This window comes from Coffea arabica, chromosome 8c (genome assembly GCF_036785885.1).
Source record: "Coffea arabica cultivar ET-39 chromosome 8c, Coffea Arabica ET-39 HiFi, whole genome shotgun sequence".
Classification (NCBI taxonomy): Eukaryota; Viridiplantae; Streptophyta; class Magnoliopsida; order Gentianales; family Rubiaceae; genus Coffea; species Coffea arabica.
In genome coordinates this window covers 4093427-4114836 of record NC_092325.1, presented here as the reverse complement: position 1 = coordinate 4114836, position 21410 = coordinate 4093427, and the positions used below count along the sequence as shown (strand labels likewise).

Genomic DNA, 21410 nt, shown 5'->3' with positions numbered 1-21410 from the left:
ATACCCTGGGTTGTTACAGCCCCTAGCCATTCCAGACCAAGCTTGGCAGCAAATTTCAATGGACTTCATAGAGGGATTGCCTAAGTCTTTAGGCAGTAATGCCATCTACGTGGTAGTGGACAGATTGACTAAGTATGCACATTTCATTCCTATAACTTCTCACTACACTGCTAAGGGCATTGCAGAAGTTTTCTTTGACCAGATCTTCAAACTCCATGGACTGCCTGCTTGCATTGTGTCAGATAGGGACAGGGTTTTCACCAGTATTTTTTGGCAGGAGCTCTTCAAATTGCTAGGGACTAAACTCAGCTTCTCTTCTGCATACCATCCTCAATCTGATGGTCAGACGGAGAGAGTCAACAGATGTGTGGAGACTTACCTTAGGAGTATGTGCATGCAACAACCAAGCAAGTGGAAGAAGTGGCTACCTACTACAGAGTGGTGGTACAACACCAATTACCATACCAGTCTGCTAATGACCCCTTTTCAGGCCCTCTATGGGTACAAACCTTCACAACTCACTCTGTCACCTACGAACACATTAGTTGCTGCAGTGGAGGATTGGACCAGAGAAAGAGTGAATTGGAATACTTTACTTAAGGAAAATTTGTTGCAGGCACAGAATAGGATGAAACAACTAGCTGACAAGGGAAGGACTGATAGGCATTTTGAGGTAGGGGACTGGGTGTACCTGAAGCTACAACCCTATAGACAAACTTCCGTCGCTTTGAGGAAAAATCTGAAGCTGTCTGCCAAGTATTATGGACCCTATCAGGTTGAGAAGAAGGTTGGATCTGTGGCTTATAAACTTAAGTTACCAGATGGATGTTCAGTGCACCCTGTGTTCCATGTTTCTCTCCTTAAGAAGTCTATCAATGGAAGTCAAATCCACCATACACCCCCCCAAGCAACTGCAGAAGGAGAGTTCAGGGTAGTTCCCAAAGCCATTCTGGACCGGAGAGTTATATACAGGAAGGGGCAAGAGGTTGAGCAAGTGTTGATCGAGTGGGAAAATTTAGACAGGGATGACTCCACTTGGGAGGATTGGTCCTTTATTCAAGGGCAATTTCCAGAACTGAATCCTAGAGACTAGGATTGTCTGAAGGGGAAGGCAATGTTATGTCCTGGCAATATCCAAGAAGATCAACTTTCGGTTGTGCCAAGCTGGCATCCAAGCTGGCATCCGAGCGGGAGGAGTTAGTTGAAGAATTCGTTAGAGGGAATCTTTTCTGTTAGTTGGTAGCTTATGCGTGTATTGAGCAGAGTTGTATAAATAACCGAAAGGATGTATTGTTCGGCAGCTATTTGATCATTTTGCATTCTAATTCCATTTCTGATAATCTTTTCAGACATCTTCTCTCTCTTTCTCTCTTTCTCCCTCAAATCTGCTCATCTCATTTCTGCTATTTTCTTACAACTCCCTTGCTCAGGAAGTTAACCACAACAAATTCCCCCGATGAATACTTAGCTCTGAACAACCCGTGATATTTAATGGAAGTTCTCCCTCAAAGGAATTATTGGCAAAACGAAGATACTGAAGCCGAAAAAGTCTGCCTACTTCTTCAGGAATCGTACCATGAAAGTTGTTATCCTGAATATTGAGTTCTCTGAGAAAGGTAAGGTTTCCTATGGAGGGAGAAAGAGAACCAACCAAGTGAAATGATGGCATATTCAAGACAGTGACTCTTTGATGAAGCCGGCCACATGTGACTCCACGCCAATCACAAAAATGAATGGAATCATTCCAGGAGCTTAGAGCCTGGAATGGATCTCCTTGTATTAGACCCTTGATGTCAAGCAGAGATAAAAAACAAAATATATGCAACAAAAGTTGACTGGTATAATTGACAACAAAGGCTGTAAGTCAAATATTGAGATTAAATTCAAGGCTGAATGTGAACTCAATGCCTAATCTCCCACTAGGATTGGCCAAGTCAACTACTAAAACAATTTGAAAATCTCAGTAATCTCACTATCTTTTTGGACTTGAAAATCCTTAATAATCTATTATTAGGAAAAAGGATAAATATAGTTTCTCACATTTCCCAAAATATTTTGTTTTCCTGCTTAATCCATCAAGTATAAATTCGGGTCCTAACCCAAAGAATGACGCTAGGACACTATTTCGAAATAAAAGAAAGCCACAAGAATAAAAAAACGGATTTAGTAATAAATCAAAAAGGAAAACCTCACCACAAATTCTGCAGAATTTTAGGAAATAATGTATATACCCTTTATGAATTAGCGAGGTTTCCCTACTCCTAATGAAAATTTATCCACATTACTAATTTATTCTCCATTTTCAATCATAGAAGAGGGAAAATCGAGCTTGCAATTATTGTAACAGGCAATCCCACAATGTTTAGATGCTACTTGTCTTTATATCTTTTTACTAAACCAAAACATTATTAACCAAGAATCAAATCTTCATACATGTAGAAACACATATATATCTAACTATCTAAGGAACTAATTGTGGTTGAATAGCAATCCAGAGTCATGATTTTATTACAAGGATAAGAAGTAGGAAAAAGTAATTGACAACAAACACCACAATTTAAATGTTGATGACTGCAACAGATTGTCCGTCACCTATCTTCTCTTAGAGGAACTCTCCTTTCCATTCACCATTTATCCAGTGTCCAGTGCAAACTTGAGGGATAAGAGAAATTGTCTGATAATCTTCACTTTGTTTGTCCAAATTCTGTACTTTGTAGATTAGCTCATCAGACATGTCATACAATCCAAGAAATTTAAGCCCGGTCAAGTTTTGGAGGCCCAAAGGCAGGCCCTCCATAAGCTTGCAATCAACAATAAAAAACTTTTGGAGACTAGACAACGATTCTTCTTCCACTCTTACCCATTTCAATCTTTTTAATTGCCCAAGGTCTAATTTCTGGAGTTTTGGGAATCCTCCAGCATTAAAGCACAATGTCTCCCCTTCATAAGCACGATAGAGAGTAAGTTCCATCAAGTTGGGCAAGTGTCCAAGGCAGTCTATTGCGTTCTCATCTTCACTCAACTCACTATTCTGCAAGAGTAAAGTGCGCAAGGATTGAAGTGACATTACCCATTCCGGTACTCTCTCTAAACGCCCAGTCAACCCCAACCTCGTAAGAAATCCAAGTCTCGGAGAGACGGAATGTTGGAGATCAAGGGTCTCCTCTTCTTTAATGGAGCAGATATACAACTCTCGAAGGTTGGTCAGCCTTGACAGGGAGTAGAGCAACTCTTTTCCATCTTCTCTTCTCAGCTTTGTGATGGTTAATTCTCGCAACTGAATGAGCTTCCCAATCTCCCTTACTACTTTACCACCATCTACTTCTATGTTTCCCAGCCTCTCCAAGGAAGTAAGCTTTCCAATTCCATCCGGAGATTTAAAGCCCCAAACTGAAAAGTTATTTGAATAATCACCCACTCTGCCTACGATAAGGGAACGGAGTTTTCTTAGCTTTAGAATCTCCACGGGCAACTCCGTTACAGTGGTTCGAGTCAGAATTAAAGATTCCAGGTTTTGAAGCTGCCCAATAGATTTTGGGATGACTTTAACTCTGGTGTCACTTAGATTCAGAAACTTGAGATGAAATAGTTTGAAAACTTCCTTCGGGATGTTGTCCAGTTCAGCTTTGTATAAATTTAAAACCTTCAGGAACTTGGGACCACCACATAAAAACTTCAGCAAAAATGAAGTTGTGAGAGGATCTTCATACCCGAATGTTTCCACGGACCGAAGACGCTTTAAGCTGCTGAAGCCTTGTGGTGGTTTATCAGTGAAGTTATGGATTACTAGGTGTCGAACTTTGTCAGGCCATCTTGTGCAATATCCAGTGGTTATGGCTATGAAGCACTGCTCTTTAGACTTTGAAACAATGATTTCACGCAGAAAATCATGAATACCACATTCCAACAATTTGCCATCATCCGATGTCTCTTTAACTTGGATTAAGCTTCTGTTGATGAGTTGTTCTAGATATCTCATAGCAATATCAGTGGCTGTCATTCCTTCTTTCTCTTCTATAAATCCTAGTGCTATCCATTTATCAAGTAAAATTTCGACATCAATTGGATGATCTTCAGGATAGACACTTAGATATAATAGGCAGTTTTTGAGATGGTGAGGCAAATCGTTGTAGCTGAGTAAGAGTATCCTTCTAATTCTATCAAGCTTACCGCTACCATCTACCTCACTGCCATAGCCACGAAAAATCATCTCCCATTCATCTATCTTATCCTTGTCCTTCAAAGCCAAAACACCACCCATTGTTACAATTCCAAGTGGTAGGCCCTCACATTTTTTTAGTATCTTTCTACAAACTTCTTCTAGATTCGAAGGGCAACCATTACTTTGAAATGTTCTATTGCAAAAAAGAGTCCAAGAATCATCATAAGAAAGAGGCTTCATGATATGGATAAAGTCATGGGATGCTAAACAAGATGCAGAAGCTACATCGGTAATTCGTGTTGTTAATACAACACGACTAGCGATGTTGCAGTCAGGCAACACGTATTTGATAGCTTCCCAGGCATCTAGACTCCACACATCATCAAGGACAAGGATGTACCTTCTTTCTTTGAGGAAGTCCTTGACAAATTCGCTGAGCCTAATACCATCCATGGATTCCACTTGCGGAGGCACCGGCTGTCTGATTTCCTCGTACAATTGTTGAATCAAGTTCTTGATGATGACTTTGAATTGAAAATTTTGAGAAACAGTTATCCAAGCATGGCTCTGAAATTGTTTCTTCACTGCAGCATCATCGTAGACCTTTTTCACCAGGGTGGTTTTACCGAGTCCCCCCATTCCCACCACTGAAACTAGTTTCAAGTGGGAATGGTCATCAAGGACTTTGGAGATGAGCTCTTTTTTGGGCTGATCGATGCCAACAAGCTTAGCTTCTTCAATTAGGAGTGCCTGATCACGAATATCATAATCTGCATTTGCCACATTGGAAGAGCTGGAGTCTCTTTCTTGAGTACTATACAGAGGCTTGTACCTCTGATGCCTTGCAGAAATCTCTACAACTCTGGCCTTGATATCTTTTATCTCCAAAGAGATCCGATGGCGGGCTTTCATATTTTTTATTGAGTTTTAGATCTTTCCAACGCGGCCACAGAATCCATCCGCATGTCCACGAGCAAAGCGGAAGGCAAAATCATCGAGAACATCCTCTGTATCATATGCAACTTCTCGAACCTGCTTGACCCATTCTTGGAGTTGTGAGTCATTGTCCTCCTTTGCTTCAGCTTCTCTAAGGAAAGCCTTCATGCTTCCGAGTTCATCTTTGATGAACTGAACATCTGGTTGAAGGCCTCCCAAAAGCGTGGTCTATTGGGAAAGTAAGGCTGAGAGCTGGTTAATCAGAAAGCCTACAACACTCTCAGCCATATTGCTGAAAAAATTTCTTAAGTGCTAGTTTTCTTATCAAGAAAATTTTGAGAATTTTTGCAAATTTCGAAAAATGTACTATTTTTCTTTTTTCTTTTGTAGTACAGAAGTTGTGAAAGATTAGCTACTCAAGAATGATATGATTTCAAAAGAATAGCTACTCAAGAATGATATGAATTTAGGAAAATATGTTTTTTTCCCCTTTCCCAGAATACAGGTTGAGTTTTATTTGGCACTTTGGTAGTATGCCCAGAATGACCAAAACTTACTGTAGAGAAAAAAGTGAAAGATTAGTCTACTTGAAAAGAATAGCATAGAGAGCATAACCTAAGAAATAGGCAAAGGATAGCTATTCTCCGCAACGGATCTTCTGTACCACACCCTATCTCATATCCTGTCCCACTCCTTAGAATCTCGCCAAGTGTCTTTTAATAAACCAAACCCTCAAACAACCCAACTCGGACCATATTAAGTTAGTTAATCGATTAACCGGACAATGAAACTTAATCTTTTTAACCAATATAACCAAAACCAAGAAAAATAAAAACTCTTTAATCAAATCGCAATTTATCAACGAAAAAAACCTTAAAACCCAAACAACCTCTGTCCTCTTCATCATCTCTTCCCATGAGAAACAACTTTTTTACGAGGATAAGATAAAGCTTCGAAGCTCTTCCCAAAGTGAGAAACAACTTATTTTTTAAAAACCTTGGTGGGTTTCTTCGAAGCTCTTTCTTACGGTAGAAATATATTTTTCTTCTAATTTGCAGCTTCCAGTCCAAATTGGCACTGAATGGTTTGAAAATTCGGTGGGACAGGACGCAGCTCACGACCTGTTCGATCAAATGCCTAAGAGGAAGATGAATCAAACTGTAAGGTAAAAGTCTAACTTGGTTGCTCCCATATTTATTAGGAGGGTGTTTTGCATTTTATATGTTTGATTTTATTTATTAGGACTGCCTGTAGGCTTGTCATTAGTAGTTAGAAAATATGTTAAAGTTTTCTGGTATCGTAAGCGAGTCAACTAAAGTTCACAAACTGAAATTTCCAAGTGCAGGATAACCTTTTTCTTCCCGTGTTTGCTGAATACCCACCATTCTTTAACAACGGATAATTACATAGTTTGGGTTACTCTTGTTCGAAGACAAACTTGAATGTTAGAGTCGATAATGTTGGGATTTAGAGCATAATGTTAACAACCTTGTTGGGATTTAGAGCATAAACTAAAGAATAACACTAAGAGTTAGTGCTGCGAAAAAATGGCTTATTATAAGATCTTGTACTGCACGATTGAAAGGGACCTTAAATTCTTTGTTCGAAAGCTCTCTATTTGTAGGGCATACAATAAACACTTTTAACATAATATTTGCTAACAAATCTCAACCAAGAAGTGCACTAGAAATGGCTACTAAGAAACGCAAGTACAAGGTGAAAGAGAAGTCTTCATAAAAAAAATTACAGGTTTTACAATTTATTTAGTTTATGTGAACAATGCTAGTTTATTGTTTGACTATTAATTTTTTTTTTTGGTTCCTTAGTTCTACGATGAATGATGAGCATGGAAATAGTATTGGGATCCTTATTTATAATTTGGATAAAAATGATTGTAGGAATCTGGAAATAATGTTGTTCATTCAAGTATGGATTCTATTACAATTCAAGGCTTTGTTTGAGAATTACCACCACAACAGGTTTAGTTATTCGTCATTTTTCTCTTGTATAGTATAGTAGATATGTAATTCATTCTAAATTTTTATTTGAATATTTTATTCTTAAATGACTAAACTACATTGAAGGTATATTTTGCCAATGATATTTTTAATTTGTAGTTGTCTCTCTTTAATTATATCAGGAATTTGGAATTCCAATAGAAGACATCTGCAATAGGCAAAATACTAAGAACATGACACAATTATTACAAGTAAGTGAATATTATGCTTTTTGTAGATATTATGTCAACCATTAGTTGCATGTGGTTTCTTATTTATCTTAATTTTTTCCAAGTATTATAGTTTTGCAAGTTTACAGCTGTTTGTTTGTATGTGTGGTCTTTTATTTCTTATTTTTCTGGCAGATGTTGGACCCTAACTTCTACCAAGGTTATGATTTGATGTCTTCAAGTTCAATAGCACAATAACATGCATCAATAAGTTTTGTCCAAGTAAGGAAAAACCTTGATTAATTATTTAATCTTATATATATTAGTTTGATAATTTACAATTATAATTCAATATATTTGCTAACTTTGGGTCTGTTTTTGTAGGCACAAGAACTTGAAAATAATGATGATTCTGATCAACAAGTTGTTGAAAATGGGAAAATTGAATGAAGATGCTTATGAAGAAATGGAGGACAAGACTGTGGGATTGCGCTCATGGATTAATTAGACCTTTAAGTGGAATAATACTTTGTGCTTATACTTCAATTGATTTTGATATTTTTGTTCCAATTTCTGTTAATAAACATTCTTTTGACTAAACTGTAGAAGATGAGATATATTAGTTGAGATGCTCTGGATTCTTGATGCATACAAGAAATCGTCTTAATTTCCAATACTAGTGGATGTTGGCTGGAACTTGTGTCGGTAACTAAAAGTACTAAACGTTCCTTGTTTGAGGACTCTTAGAGTGGAAAGTTCAAGGTCCATACGAACTCAATATTCTTTACTCTCTGGCCTTTTCAGTCGTGCAGAATTAAGAGTTTTGTGTTGGTACCAATCATTTGTTCGTGGACTTTCTGGGTAGAAGGAATCAATTTCAAGGTTTCCAATTTCTGCGTGTGGCTAGAGAATTCACAATTTGGTTTACCGCATATATTCATGTTACCGTTCCTTCATTGTTTTCCTAGGGCATCCGCTTGGAAAAATTTGTTCGGCATAACTTCCACCGTTCCACGGTCATTTTCATTTTATTTGCTGACATTATTTTGCCCTAAACAAAATAGTTTAAGGTAACTGGCTTCTTTTATTGTTGGATAGCCTCGTTGCTGAGTCTCAAATAATTGTAGAAGATGCATTTTTCTTTCATTTTCTTACCATCTTTTACAGATCTGACAAGAGCATAGAAAAGAACGTCTCCACTGTTGATCCTTTTAAGAAAAGAAAACCGCCAAAACCTCCCCTTAACTCAGAGAATTAGATCGCACCATTTTGTATGGGATTGGCCAGAATTGTTTTGACAATTAGTTGACCTTCTACAAGTACCAGTCATCACACTTATGCCTTATCCAACACATTCACTAGTGCAAAAAAGGTAACGGCCAGCCATCTTTTTACTGCTAATTTCTGAAGCTTACTGCATTAACTACGAAGGAATATGCAATCCACATCTGCACAAATCTATTTCACAATTAAAGAATAAACAACACTGAAAGGACACATTGAGAAGGGATTACTGATGAAACCATTAGCGTCTGGCCACAATAAGTGCAAGTTTCTCGATCAGTAAGAGCCTATCATACACAAACTAAAATAAGTCCTTTTAAAGAATGACAATTAATTACATTACATCCACCGATAATGTTTCGTCACAATTAGTTTTTGTTTTTGTTCTCTCCTGCCATTGAGCACCTGATGTAAGTGCTCAGTAGTATTCTTCCAGTTCAAGAACCGCAGCAAGCAGATTTTTGAGCAAGTTGACCAGCGCCAGCTGCTCGATCTGGTTGATTAATTTTGATTGTTGAAGCCTGCACAGGCAAGCAAACTTAGATCGCATACTTTGTATCATCTATCAGAGCCAGTTCAACAATACCAGGTTGACTTACCTCCGCCTTAGTGTCCGTGTCTGCAAGCCTTTGCTTAATGTCCCTTGCTATTGAAAAGAAAACTTCTTCCACATTAAGATTTGTTTTTGCACTCTGCAGTGCAGTATAGTCATATTAAGAGAAGCAACAGAAGGAGCTATGTCACATAATACATTCAAAAGCAACTTACAGTCTCAAAAAATTTGATACCGTAGTTATCAGCAAGTGCTTGACCCTTTGAGGTAGGGACAGCCTACAAATTGTCCAATTGCTTTAGACAACATATTGAGTGACATAATGATAACCAAATGGGATTTGAAAGGATTCCTAAACATTTTATAACATAATCTACAAATCCTGCTATCATGTCTTTCTCTAAACAAAATTATTTCATATGCCAGTTTGTCTAATTAATAAGAAAATGGTCATAAAATTCAGGTTCTATCCTCAACAAATCTGTGTACCAACAAAATTCGTTAAATCAAGTATTATAGTATCTAGAGGCACATCAGATTCAGCAAAGCTCAAAACATCCAGGTGTCCCAAGATGACAAATTATACGTTTTTTTTATCTCTTTTTATTTTATTTCGTTGGGGTTCGAATGACATAAACAGGTGCTACTTATTAACAAACTTAACAGGTGAAAATAAATCAGATTCTGAACAATATATACCCTTAGAATATCGTGAGCCAGGTATCCAGTGACCCTTACAATATATAACTTGTCACCTAGAAGACTCTTTTCAGAAGAGGTGGAAATTTCTGGCTATTGATTCATCTTCCTCTTAGGCATTTGATCGAACAGGTGGTGAGCTTCGTCTAATTGCCCATTGAGAGCACATAATCTGATGACCTTTGACCCAAATGTCGGCTACCAACAGAATTTAAACACAAACACTACAACCTACTTCTTTTCCTTCCCTTTCCCACCAAACAACCCCCTCCCCTTCTCTGTTTTCAGAAAAGCGCATGCATCCTGACAGAAAATAATTGAAAAGAAAGAGACCAGGAAGAAAAAGAGAAGGCAATGGACAACTGAAGTAATCTCAACAAACACCCAAACATTTTATAAAACCACTAAGGTTTGGCTACAGCACGTATACTAGGCAGGTACAGGCACAGAATATTGATATATATAGTTAATGAACTTGTAGACCTGTGAGCAATCATTGACATGACCTACCTACCAGATGAGTTCGCAAACTTTTCAGTAGACCAATTCTTGTTTGAAAATGGTTTAGAGAAATTAATTTTTAAGATAAGTCAAGCTTTGGAGGACACTGTACAACAGTTAACTAGTTTGTCCCAAAAAAAAAAGACAAAAAAGTAAATGAGGTGATTGGATAAACAAACTAAAGACTAATTTATCATCCTTCTGCTATGAGTGAGCTTTACAAGTATAAATTCAGAATAATGAAAGGGCAAAAAATTAAAGCTATAATTGTTATTAGAGAAATAATAAAAAAAAAGGGCAAATTCCGCTTTACCCCCCTGTGGTTTAGCGTTTTTTCACATAACCCCCCTATGGTTTCGAAAGCTATACATAACCCCCTTATGGTTTGGATTAAAGTGTCAAAGTAACGGAAATAGTCACTCGTAACGGCGTCACCTAAAATGTCAAAAATACCCTTATGTAAGGTTGAAATTTATGTATTAACCAAGGGGGGTTATGTGTATGTTTTGAAAATCATAAGGGGGTTATATGGTAAAGTATTAAACCATAGGGGAGTTATATGGTAAAATATAAAAATCATAGGGGGTTAATGTGTCATGTATTTATAAGGGTAATTTTGACATTTTTAGAAGTTCCGTTACGAGTGACTATTTCCGTTACTTTGACACTTTAATCCAAACCATGAGGGGGTTATGTATAGCTTTTGAAACCATAGGGGGGTTATGTAAAAAACGCTAAACCACAGGGGGGTAAAATATAATTTACCCTAAAAAAAAAGGACCCCAAAAACTAACAGAAGAAGAGCACTACAGAAGATAGGAATAGGCTCGCCTAAATCTATTTATTGGAATATGCTTTCCACACTGCAAAACAAGGAACTACACTCAAACAAGTAAAGGTTATACAGAACGGCATGAACGGAAATCCAATCCATAAGCCAGCCTAGGTAGCAATTGAATTCACATCCTGTCCATAGAACGGCATGAACTAAAAAAGCAATCTGGATTTTCTAGAAAGGCAAAAGATAAAGATAGCGGCTTGATACCCGATACTAGTTTCAATTGCTTCAATGGAGTGAATGCCATGCCTCGGAGCAGCGCAGGTGACAATTTTGAAAAAGCCGTTGGAAACCCATCGATGGGTTGGAGGGGGGAAAAGGGAAAATGGGTTTTGAGGAATCCGAAGGAGGAGGAAGAAGAAGAGTCAGTGAAGCAGAGGCTGAAACAACCGTAATTATGTTTTTATTTTTCTTGGTTTTGGTTATATTGGTTAAAAAGATTAAGTTTCTTTGCCCGATTAATCGATTAATTAATTTAATGTGATTCGAATTGGGTTGTTTGAGGGTTTGGTTTATTAAGGGATACTTGGGAAGATTCTAAGAAGTGGGACAGGATGTGAAACAAGGTGTGATACAGAAAATCCGTTGCGGCTATTCTCTTGATCTAAGAAAGGCATAGAGAAAATTTAGTTTTTTTTTTTAAATTTAGATATTTTAAGTAGGAAAGGAAGGTATTTGTCTTATAGAATCTAACAATCTTCAGATAATATTCAATTCCCTTCTCTTATTTTTTTAACTTGCTCTAAAAAGAAACATCCATCTATAATTCTAAGTAAAACCACTAGATAGAAAAAGAACATGACCTTGAAGTAGAGGCATTAATCAAGAGTTGAAGGAAAAATGTACTTTTCTTTTTGTGCTATAAAGGATGTGTTTTACATAATCTATCCGATTCAAGAATCATATCAATTTCAAAGAAGATCGTTCTTTAAATTGGCATAATACTTGCAAAGTAACATAATGATAGTGAAATCATGAAAGGTTAGTCCACCTGGAAGGAAAAGCATATTGAGAATAATATAAGGAATGGCTCAAGCATATAGAATACACATTCATTTATGCTACGAAGGCAAAGATAAAATTTTGACTCTTTAAGTTGGAAGATATACAATATGACGATGTTCTTGAGAAATGTTCAATTCCCCATTTATGTTGTTCCTTTTTTTTTCTTTTTCTTTTTTTGGTGCATAGAATATGCGTTTTTCATGACCTTAGCCAATTTAAAAATGATATGAATTTCAAAGAATATTGTTCTTGAAATTTGCACTTTGTTGCAAAATAATATAAATTCATCGTAGTGAAAAAGTGAAAAGGTAGTCTACCTTGAAGGGAAAAGCATATTGAGCATAGCCTAAGAAATGTGCCAAGCATAGAGGAATTGATACTGACCTATGATAGAAGGCACAGATAAAATTTTGATTTGTTTTGTTGGAAAGGAATCTTGAAATTCTAAGGTTTTTGGCATCGTACTGCATATCAAATGCCAATGGAAATGGAAACTAAACAATTGAAGATACGTTTGACTAAACCTTTTATAGCTTGTTGCAATAGCCTTCTCTAATTATATACTAGAATATCTTCTTCTACAGTAAAACCATTTCTTTTTTCTGTTTCTTCTTGTATCTCTGTCTCCCCCCCAACAAAAAAAAAAAAAAAAAACAAGAAGTCAATTGTCTCAATAAGAGAGCAATTATTTGTTAATTGGTCATGTAGGGATTGTTTTTAAGTAGTTCATAAAACGTTTGCTGGTTACGGACCTCGATTGCAACTTTCTGTGTGGATGAAGAAAGACCCTTCTAGACTACAAATCGAGGAAAAGATGCAAGAAAGGCATAATTGGCGACAATATATTGAGTGAACTTTGAATAAAGTGACTAGAATTTGGCTACGCTAGAGCTATGTTTTCAGACTCGAATCCACATCGACTCGGCCGAATTCAAGGGTCAGAGTTAATGGATTCAATCGAGATCGTTTGGAGGTCGAATCGGATGATTTCATAAATATGTGATATATACCCGCGCGTGTGTGTATATATATATATATATATATATATATGTATGTACACGGAAGATCAAAGGTGCAAGAAAGGCATAATTGGCGACAATTGAGTGAACTTTGAGTAAAGTGACTAGAATTTTGTATCTAATGCTTTGCGATTCTTCTATTGATGTTTTAACTGAAGTACAATTTTTTTCATATTTTCAAGGAACCTTAATGTTTTGTCTAAAAAATTTTTTGCTTCCTGAGAGCTTTAGTCGATGCTGAATATTCTTGAACTGGGCATATTATTTCCAATGTACTGCAATCTTATGAATATGTACTTACTAAACCTGTTCAATGACTGAAGGCACATAAATCTCTCGTCATGGTTGAGACTTCAATTCTTTTTATTCTTGCAGTCGAGCATTATGGCTATCAGGCCATAAGATGGGACAATCGCTTATATATTCGAGTGTAAAATTTTTCATATGCGAATGTACAATCCAAAAAATTGTTTCAGAAAGTCTTTTTCTTCTACTGTGAGAAGTATTATTATTACTGATTATTATTTACAATAAAATCTCTATAAATAACAACCTTGGAATGATACAAATTTTATTGATTTAAAGAGGCATTAATTAATTGATAAATTAATAATTTATTAATCTGTCTAGTGCACTCACATTTCAATAAAAAACACTCATTTAATCAATTATCTAATGAATTATCTGAATGAAAAATGATACAAGTTCAAAGGTATCAAGTTTAGAAGAAATTATTGCTAGTATCACTCAAAATTCTACTAATGATTAAACTGAGGATGACATACTGCCTTTGGAAGAAAGCACTTAAAGCATCAATAACTTTTCATCACTCCTTATTGCAATGTGAGAATTCAAGTCCAAAACTTTTAGCTGCAGTAAGAAAAATTAGGAATGAGACATAGGTAGATTTAAATTTTAAGAAGAAAAAACAACAATAGACTCATATTTTAGGAAAAAAAATAGAAGAGAGTTTCCACATGGGTTTAACATATCAGGCACAGATGATTAACCAAATAATTCCCACCTCGAAATTTTCAATTGCATACAAATAATTACTGATATCTTGCGAGAAAAAGCAAAGCCTTTACACAATTCAATATAGGCAAGCGGTAAATGTCAGTCTTTCGTAATCCATCGATTAGTATACTAGAAAAGGTCACAACTTTAATTCTTAACCTGACCAAATGAAAAATACAAATAAATAAATTAAAGGGGTGATTTCAAGACAGGTAATTATAACCGCCCTGCCCTTGTTTCCTTGAAATTTTAGCGGAGGATAGGATACCTGTCTTGCTCTGGGAAGCCAATAGCGGTGGCAGATTAAAAAAACGGGAAGGGATACGATAAAGGGGTGGATGTGTGGTGGCGTTGGAGGCGGACGGTGGAGGGGAAGGAGCTGGTGAAGGAAAGAAGAAAGGCGGGAAGACGAAAGTGGTGGCGCTGGAAATTGTGGAGAAAGTTCTGATTAGGAACTGCTATGATCGGTTGCTGGCTATTCCTTTTCTTCTGAAGTTGACATCATAAACACCAAAACCAAAAAAAAAAAAATCCCCCTTTTAAACTCTTCTATAAAGCCATACCATTTTTCTTCTTCCGTTTCTTTTTTATTTAATTTTTATTTTAAAATGGGAAACAATATGTATATAGACATAATTGTGAGTAGAGAAATGATAATTGTAGAAACATATGCCGTTTTTTGATAATAAAAAAAAAAAAAAAAAGAGAAACATATGCATTAATAAAAAAAAATTTTAGTACCAAATCACGTGATTTTTGAAGTAAAAATGCTCTATTTCCTTAAAAGAAACAAAGCAGGAGTATTCTTCATATTTTTATCAAAAATATAAATGTAAATATTTCTGAGGTTTGAAGGACGCTCACTTGTGTTCCCTTATCCCTTCCCCTAAATACATGGAGGTTAACAAACGACCCCTCAATTTCAACTGAAAATAGTAATATTTAGTGAAAAAAGATTTCTATTTTGTCAATTTCGATTTCTATTTGTTGAGGTTGTGTATTTTTGTGCTTTAATTGATTTTGATATTTATTTGTTTCTTAAATTGTACGTGAGTTATCCCATCTTTTTAGATTCAGCTTTTTGTGGCCTTTCCAAATTGGGTTCTTGAGAATCACATAAATCACATCTGGATGGATTACATTAACATTTTCCAATTCGATTCGGCTTAGGTAATGGCAATTTTTAAAATATAAAGTGTGGCTTTTAGAATGCTAATTCAGAATAGTTATCAATATATCAAAACCTGACACTAAAATTCCAAATACAATTAAAATGCTATAATAAAATTCATCTTGCTATAATTAGTAGTATTTGATAGTCAATAAAATTCATTTATAGAGAACAAAGTTTTGTTTTGCACAACAAAAGGAATACGCAGTCACTAATTGAGTAGTCAAACTTTGTTTTGAAGAGTTTTGAACTCCTGCCTTCCCTTCCCTTGCTTGGAACTGGCACCAAAATGTGCACATATTCAACCTCTAGTACTCCCCCACAGCCAACAGATTCTTATTTGTAATTGCAATTCTTGATTTTCTGATTAATAAATTTGTCCATCTTCTTGCTTCCTCAACAGGTTCGTACAAACTGGTGCCCTTATTGATCCATCAATTTTAAAAGTACAAAAGAATAAAAAAAAAATCAAAGGTGGATAACTCTAAAACCAAATTAAAAATTTTCTGGTAATCAAGGAAGTGTTCTTATTGGGCATGAGTAATTGCCATAAGACAGAAGTTACTTGAGTTGGATATAATTAATTTGATTGAATCTAAACTAACATTTGTGTTTTCTTTTCTTGTGGAGAAAAAAGCACAAAACATCCCTACTATTTTGCCAAAAGAATTTTAACATATTTCATATTTAAATTGCTAAATTTATGTCTCTCACAAAAACAAATGAGCCAATTTAGAGTTAGGGTGCGTTTGATAAAACTAAAGTTTGAAAACTGAAATCTGAAATCTAAAGTTTAAATCCATTAAATAATTGAATTGTTAAGTATTAAATTTAATACGTTTAAGTGTATATCACATTCAGTGATAAGTGAATAGCCTATCACTTAATTTTAAGAACAAGTTTTACTTAGAAAATTCAGTGTCACTTAATTAATTCAGATGTTTAATTTTTGGTTATCAAACGATATGAATATATTAAGATCTGAACTCATTAAATTTAAGTAATGAATTGGGTTATCAAACAGGGCCTTAATCTCCAATTCCGATCACCTTCTCAAGGGGAAAAATATTAGGTTTTAGGAACTAATTGAAAATTTTTTCAACCAAACAAATTTTTTTGACAGGCATGAGAATATTAAGTCTACATAATTATTAATGTGAACCCATAACTATCTTATTGTTAGTCCTGTAAATTGATTAGAGTCAATACTTTTAGTATCATAGGAAACTTATATATAATGATATTTAACTTTTAATAACTTTTGACCTATTACTTATAGGGCTATTTCTAGCCTAAAAAAAGTCTGCTGAGTCTAATCTTTAATTGCATCTTACAAAACTTTGGCCTAAATATTAGGCTCAAATTTATAAGTCGAATTTGAGCCTTCTAGCTAGGCTTAAACCCAATTAAGGCTTGACCAATATATAAATGTGTGTGTCTATGTATATATATATATATATTTATATATATATGTATGTATATGTATATGTATTGAATTATGTGTTTAGATGGAGTCTGATTTGAGCCCTAAGCTCATATAAAATATGGGCTCAAAACCGAAAAGCCCTATTAATTTTTGAGCGAAGTTCGAACCTGCCACAATCTAGCTCACAAAACCCATCTAATTACTGATGTGATATGTTAAGAAACTTTCTGAGCTCTAAGATTAGGACTGCATTATAATACAAACACAAATCTTCAATTATCATTTCTTCTCTATGCTGCAATTGCTAATCGTATGCACTATGAAATTGAGAAAACTTCTACCGGAACTTCTATAGGGTGATAATTGCAATAATAACATTATGTGAGGGACTTTTCTCCTAGTTTCCATTTTGAAATTGGAAAGCACTTCTATTTTTTTTGGAAGAGAACCATTTCTATATGTTATTGATAATAACAATAGCCTTGTACTTTAGAAAATTAAGTTGAAATGGAAACTTTGGCTTGAATTATACTCTGCAACAGTGAAAATGAGCTTAAAGAAAGTTATTTATGGTTAAATTGTCATAAATAATAATAAATTACATGTGATTATACAGACAAAAAATGCTATAATTTAGGTAACTCAAAAATAATAATATTTCTCCAATACAAAGAGCAGTTTAAACACAAATACTCTTGGCAAACACACATCTACATACAAAACTATTAGACAATCATATGTTTGATCAATCACTCACATATTGAGGATATTATTAAATGGTACTGATGCGACGGTCGAGAGCGCAATCGAAACTGTGTTGTATCAAGCTGAGCGAACTGGGGTGGAACGAGCTGACGAGATAGAGACAAACAAACTGTCCTGCAAAGAGAAATGAACGGCAGGACTAGTTTCCCATTGTGACTCCGATGGCCAAGTTAGAAATAGTTGAGAGTGTAGCGCCGGTATAAAGTACTGTAGATGGCGTATCTTGTTTTGTCTTATTGTGTTGTATTTATAGAGCCCTTGGTAGTAGTTTCCTTATAGGATGAGGAGTCCGTCTAGAGAGGGAGTCTTTCTAGGGCTCCGTTCGCTACTCCGAAAGGTTCGGGAGCCGCGGCCCACTAGGCCCATCCAGTTGGGAGGCGGCGGGCACCGGCGAACTGTCAACCCATCTGCCCGAGCTGATCTACCTAAACTGCCAGGTCACCATGTCCGAATTGACACGTGGCCGTGGTAGATTGGCCCTACTACACTAGCCTCCCTTTGAGTTTAGAGTCATCGAGAAGTCGTATGAGTCTGGACCAAATTTTGAGGCGACGCGTCAGTTCGGTGTGGGGGCCATTGGCTTTGCTCGAGTAACCGCCACGTTCGTTCGTGTAACTGCCACTTCAACCGTCACGTCGCTTCATAATGACAGTTACCAGTCCAAGCGTCGCACAATGCAGCGGTTATTGGAATTAAATTTGATCTTTAATTCAGGACGCTTCGTCTTCCTGCCCTGGTGGCCTATACATAGGTCCCACCAGACATCATTTTCACATTTTCTGCTTCATTTTTCACTCTCTCCATTGTCTAGTAGCTCGTGCATCCCCTTCTGTCTCGAGTCTGTTCATGCGTCTTTGTTGTGAGTTCGGCCGAGAGTCAGTTCGCGCACCCATCTAGGCACCTCCTAGCTACCCTTCCTTTCTCACTAGTAAGTCTTCTTTCTCTCCCTTTTATGTCTTCTTCTGAACACTTTGATATTACTAGTTCAATCCCTAGGCGTAGGATAGTCTGACCTGTCCACATAGAGATCCTTTCTTCTTCTTCTCCTTCCAACTCATCCTCTCTTAGTTCATCCGGGTCTGAGTACCTTCTTTCCCCAATTCATTTTCCTGTTTAAACCATGGACCAAACTGAACAGCCTGTCCAAGCTGCTGCTGGAACTGTTGCTCAAGCCATTCCGCTTGAAGCAGTTCTAGCTCAAACCAGGGCAGGACCCTCTAGGGAGCCTTACGTCGACTTCGAGGAGGTCGACTTGATCCCCCCATTCTAGAGCAGGAAGGTGTGGACGAACTAGTGGGAAAATATGACATTCCCCTCAAGTTTGAGGCCAAGGTTGCCCAACCTAGGGAGTTCGCTAGCCAACCTCTCCTGGGTTTGTGGCGATTTACAAGGAACAGCTCATAGCTGGCCTTCGTCTTCCCATTCCCAACTTTCTCTTTGAAATCCTAACTTTCTAGGGTATTCGCATAACCCAGCTCATCCCTAATGCAGTTCGTTCAAACCTCGGCTTCTTCATATTGTGCCGAATTCTCGAAATTCCATACTCCATTGACCTCTTCAGGTCAGTCTTCCACATGAAGATCAATAGCCATGTTCCAGGTTGGTTTTACTTTGCTCACAGAAGTGGAGCGAAGCACCCAACTCACGAACTGTTCGCGGGTGTTCCTTCTTCTATTCGGGCATGGAAAGCCTAATTCTTTTATGTGAAGAACACTGGGTTTCCTCCACTGACCTGGAGAGAGGAGTCCCAAGTCACTAATCCTGTCCCCTCTCCTTTGCCTAAGGCCGAACTGGACCGCCTGCTCAGTTCGGATATAAGGCTCAATGTGAAGGAGTTCAGCAACAACCAACTCCGGTCTGCGGGGCTAATTCAAGCAGATGTGTCTGCTCCTGCCCCTGACATTAGGTCCCTCACTCCGGACAAACTGGAAGCTCGTAATTTCTTCTTCCCTTTCACTCCTTTTTTTTTGTTGAGTAAACTCCATTGCACAAACTCACTGATTCTGCCTGTCTGGGCACTGACCATTACCCTATTTTCCTTTTTTGCAGTGAAGAGATTTTCGTAACTGTTGTCCATGGGGGAAACTGGCAGCTTGGGCACACTTGCGCCTATTACTGCTCCTGCCAGTTCAGTTCCCCCTCCTCCTCCTATTGCACCTGCCTAGCAGGCGCGAACTCAGTTATCTCCAGCGGAGGAGCCCAGCAAGAAGAAGAGGAAGAAGTCTATGGCCAAGAAGGCTGGAACTGAAGCCACTTCCTTGCCAGTTCAAGCAGAGTGATCTGCTCCCGCTGCTGTTCAGCTCGGGCATTACGGGGTGAACTCCACTGAGCAGCAGGCCTCGTCAGAGTCGCCACCAACCATGTGGAGGCAAAGGAATGTGGTCCCCCTAAAGCCACTATCCAAATTGAGCTCGCACCCTCACCCCATGCACTTATGTCCGAAGTGGGGGTTGTCGGTTAATGACCGATCTCAGTTCCCGGAGGTAGCTCGGGAGCTCCTCTGAGGTGTAGTTCTTCCCCGGGACTACAATTTCATCTGCGTGGCGCCCGACTCCGAGCTGCTCGATCATTACTATCTCAGCACAACTCAGGTCTGTACCGATCTGCCTATGCGTCCTCTTATGTTTTCCTTCTTTACTCGATATGCTAACCTTGGACTTGCTGCTTGAATTGTTAGGTGAATGTGGCTGGATCCGAACTGTTCAGGAGGTTTGAGAATATGAATGAAACGTTGTCCCGAGTTGGGGCCTCCAGGGACAAGTTGTTGGACCAGCTCGACATTGCTGCTAAAGAGATAGAGTCTCTAAAGAAGCAGCTCGCACAAGCCCATACTAGTTACGAGCAGGAAGAGAAGAAGAGCGCCAACCTGACCGCTCAACTAGAGGCTGAGCAGAAGAGGTCGTCTGAGTTAACCGGCCAGATTGAGGTTGCTCGAGCGGAAGGTCGTTAGCTGGGTGTCCTGGAGTTCAAGAGATCGGAGGATTTCATGAACGATCTAGACATCCTGAACACTCCAGTGCTCCAGATCGGCTACGCACAAGCCATGAATGGCGTGAAGGCTTTGAACCTGCCCGGCTTCGACTTGGGGAAGTGGTTGAACTACAATCCTTGAGCGCTTGAGCAGATGGATCGACTGGTGGAGGGCTACGCGCACGGACGCAAGCTAGCCGATCTGGTGGCTGACCCGACCTTGACCGCGACCTCTCCCAAGTTTGAGCAAGAGCATCAGGGGAAGAACTGAGTAGGATAGGTAGAGTAGATCGTAGGGCGTAGAGTAAGATCCGAACTAACTAGTTCATTTTTGTACGGCCCTCCTTTTGTACGTCTACTCCTAATGAATGAATCCTTCTTTTGTTCAACACTTAATCAAAATTTTTCATTCATGTCTTTTTGGTCATACTGTTGTAATACACTTGCATGAATAGAATCTGAATTCATTTATGCGGTAACTGCCTTGCGCGAACTGACTTCTAATTTATGTGAAACAGTTCAACCTCAACGGAATGCATTTCCGGCAACTGGATTCGCATCAACGTAAAATAACCCAGGTCATGCATGGGTAGAGTAAATGAACCACAATGAAAAAGTCTCAAATTTGAATTATGCTAGGTACGCGGGACTTCCTCTCCATTGAGGTGAACTAACTTACAGTACCCCGCTCGATCTACTTCCTTCACCACGTAGGAACTTGACAGGTGCCGAACCTGTGCAATAATAAATACCTGCTCAACAAAATACAAATTCTGTATATAGCGGTAAGCAGGGTCGAATCCACAGGGACTGGGGATAATTTAATTTCTTCTCAAGTTCCAGATATGGGGGGTTTTTTGAAAATGAGAGTAACTAAATTACTTGGAATGAATTAAA

The 21410-nt window shown here is 37.7% G+C and overlaps 3 long non-coding RNA genes and 1 pseudogene across 4 annotated transcripts; 1 reads left to right on the top strand and 3 right to left on the bottom strand.

The window, feature by feature from the left end:
* Positions 1-2482: 2482 nt before the first annotated feature.
* LOC113707115 (disease resistance protein RPM1-like) lies at positions 2483-5386 on the bottom strand (annotated as a pseudogene).
* A 671-nt stretch (positions 5387-6057) lies between these two features.
* On the top strand, positions 6058-8020 carry LOC113705662 (uncharacterized). Its single transcript, XR_003451949.2, has 4 exons — positions 6058-6263; positions 7239-7307; positions 7461-7547; positions 7650-8020. It is a non-coding gene; the product is annotated as an uncharacterized lncRNA (long non-coding RNA).
* A 679-nt stretch (positions 8021-8699) lies between these two features.
* Positions 8700-10553, bottom strand: LOC113706572 (uncharacterized). Of its 2 annotated transcripts, none has more exons than XR_003452051.2 (4): positions 9841-10553; positions 9318-9380; positions 9149-9241; positions 8700-9070 (listed from the first exon to the last, which is right to left on the bottom strand). It is a non-coding gene; the product is annotated as an uncharacterized lncRNA (long non-coding RNA). The 2 variants fall into 2 exon arrangements; XR_003452050.2 differs by having other exon boundaries at positions 9802-10552.
* A 3157-nt stretch (positions 10554-13710) lies between these two features.
* On the bottom strand, positions 13711-14754 carry LOC140013822 (uncharacterized). The gene is made up of 2 exons (XR_011820637.1): positions 14450-14754; positions 13711-14034 (listed from the first exon to the last, which is right to left on the bottom strand). It is a non-coding gene; the product is annotated as an uncharacterized lncRNA (long non-coding RNA).
* Between the last annotated feature and the right edge of the window lie 6656 nt (positions 14755-21410).